The sequence below is a fragment of the Austrofundulus limnaeus genome, unplaced genomic scaffold, assembly GCF_001266775.1.
Source record: "Austrofundulus limnaeus strain Quisiro unplaced genomic scaffold, Austrofundulus_limnaeus-1.0 Scaffold250, whole genome shotgun sequence".
NCBI lineage: Eukaryota > Metazoa > Chordata > Actinopteri > Cyprinodontiformes > Rivulidae > Austrofundulus > Austrofundulus limnaeus.
In genome coordinates, this window is record NW_013952652.1 from 687,189 (window position 1) to 689,909 (window position 2,721).

Genomic DNA, 2,721 nt, shown 5'->3' on the forward strand with positions numbered 1-2,721 from the left:
TATATATATATAAACTTGTTGAGCTTGAGGGAAAACTCACAGGCGATCAGATGAGGAAGTGGGGACAAGAGACCAGTTAAATACAAGCTGAGGGAGAGAGGAGATGGGCATCAGCTGGTTACAGATTACTGACAGGTGAGGGAGGTGGAGAGGTCTGGAAAATCACTGAAGGGAGACTGAGGAAAACTACAAAATGATGATAAACACAAAGACAACAAATACTCAGATTCAGGCAGACATGATATTCATTTAAACTGATTCAGAATCACTCATGTTTACATCGTGACACATTAGAAAACGATTCGAACGCCCACACCTGGTAGAGAACTGAACTTCCACAACAAGTTGGAGCATCTTTACAGCCAGCAGAATAAAAGCAGAGCAACACGGATAACATCACAGTGAATGAGTTAGAAACTGAACTGTGGCAGATACCTGCGTCTGCAGGGTTAGGGTGATATGGGTCAGCCAGGACCAGTCTGGTCTGACCTGTCCTGGAACCCTGGAACAGGTCAGTGAGGTTGAGGGGTGTGCCCCACCCCTTCCCCCAACTACCTGATGAAATTAGACTCAATAAAACAAGAATCAGGGTTGATACAGGTGCTTGAAATCCTTGAAAATGCTTGATATTCTAACTGCACAATTTAGTAATAAAGAGCACTGATAAAAACTCAATTTGATAATTTTATGTTAAATGCACAAAGTAGCGAGTGATCATTTAGTCCTTAATGAATCTCAGAGAGCCTCTCTGTTGCTCAGAGTGAGTTTGAGATCACCTGATGGAAAGACCACCTGCTGGCCTGTTGGCGTCCTGTGGCACAGCTGTGAAGCAGACCTGCTTTAAACATGTGTCTTGCTGATTGTGCATGTCTCCAACAGGATGCCAGGCAGTTGCCTTTTTAGTCATCATCTGCTCGATACAAAACGGGGTTGAAACAAGAACCAAATATACAGTATGTAGCCTCCTGAAAGATTTGCATAAAGGAGCGGCTGCTTTTTAAACTCCTCAACTTTCATCAACTTTATTTGTACAGCATCTCTCTAAACAAATGTTACAAAGTGCTTTACATTTAGAAACCAATGAAAACATCATAAAATACACAAAATGTATATCAAATCAGTTAAACTATCTTAAAATGTAAGACTAAATAAAATAATAAAAATACAAAGGAAATTCAAATATTAAAAGCCTAATTATAGAAGTAAGTTTGAAGTAATGATTTAAAAGAAGACAATGAGGCGACCTGTTTAGTATTTAGTGGGAGAGCGTTCCACAAACTGGGAGCTCTGAGTATAAAAGCCCTTCCTCCACCTGTCACCAGTCAAACTCTGGGAGTGGAAAGGAATAATTTAGTTAAAGGGCCAATATTATGTGTTTCTCAGGCATATATTTAAATACTTGATAAAGTATCTATGCCACCTTTAGTTGTTATTAAAATGCTGTTTTTATGTTTAAATAGAAAATAAACTTATCTTCTCATCACTTCCTCTTCTAAACGCCTTGAAATTGGCCTCTGTCTCTTTAAGAACCACCTTCGCTTCTGCCCATTTCGGGGTGTGTGTGTGGGGGGGACTGACATGATGCAGTTTACTTGGCATCTGAAAATACATTTCCTCAAAGGTATTTTTAATCTGAAAAGAGCTTCACTGAGTGAGAACTAATGTTGAGAGCTCAGCAGACAGTTAAGTTTCACTTTCATTTTCACCCAAGAGCCTGCAGGAGTCGTGTGTGGGGGGGAGGGGGTGCACTCTGTCATGAGGAAGTTCTGCTTAAAAACACGTCCCAGGGGCGTTTCTGGTCCCCACCTGTCGTTTTGCTCCTCAGTATGGCTGCCTAAAAACGCTGCAGGATTTCTCAAACATGCATGAATGAGTCAAAGCAAGGCTTTGGACATGTTTTTAATGAGAGGATAACATTATAACATGATATAAAACTCAAAAAAGTTGATTTTACATGATATTGCCCCTTTAAGGATTTGAGGTTACAGGATGGTATGTTCGGGGTAAGAAGCTCAGATAGATAAGTTGGCCATTTAAGGATTTAAAAGCAAACAGCTAAATTTTAAAATCAATTCTAAAAGTCACAGGGAGCCAATGCAAAAAGACAGAACCGGAGTGATGTGTTGGTATTTATGGGATTGAGGGAGAACTCTAGCTGCAGTAATGTAATAATGGTCAGCTCTCTATGCCATGCAAAGGTGAATTATAGTGGTGGAAGGGAATTCCACATTTAGGGTAGCTTAAAACTTTGCAGGTAATGTGCAAATTGTTTGAATGGTGGAGTAAGCTAGGGTTTTATGTCATCAATTGCACTTTAAAATGTGCAACAACAAAACATTTTTATTGAGAACACTAGTAAAGGGGGTTAGCCAATGGTTTGATTATGCTAAAATTACCAGTGGACTGGTAACATTCCAGCCTTTGTGCTGCACCTCTGTTTTCTATAAGGTCATTTACACATACACATATTAATACTATAACTTGCAGAGTTTCATTCAGTTTCACAGTATTTCAGGAAAATATCATTGAGAAATAAGAATAATGGTAAAATGACTGAATGGAACCAGAGTTTATTTACATTCAAAAAACACAAAACAACTTAAAACATTAGCTGCTGTAAAAGAAACTAATGTTCTTCTACTGGCTCACTTTCTTCCTCGTGTCTTCCTGAGGTGTGTGTGTGTGTGTGTGTGTGTGTGTGTGTGTGTGTGTGTGTGTGTG

At 39.3% G+C, this 2,721-nt stretch overlaps 1 long non-coding RNA gene across 6 annotated transcripts in view; it reads left to right on the plus strand.

The window, feature by feature from the left end:
- The first annotated feature begins 1,898 nt into the window (after nucleotides 1-1,898).
- The window catches only part of LOC106525972 (uncharacterized), a 3,015-nt gene continuing 2,192 nt past the window's right edge, over nucleotides 1,899-2,721 (plus strand). Inside the window, exon 1 of one of the 6 annotated variants that reach the window (XR_001311198.1) lies at nucleotides 1,899-2,718. This is a non-coding gene — a long non-coding RNA (uncharacterized LOC106525972). The remainder of the gene's footprint in view (nucleotides 2,719-2,721) is intronic. The other 5 variants (XR_001311197.1, XR_001311199.1, XR_001311200.1 and 2 more) reach the window with 5 other exon arrangements.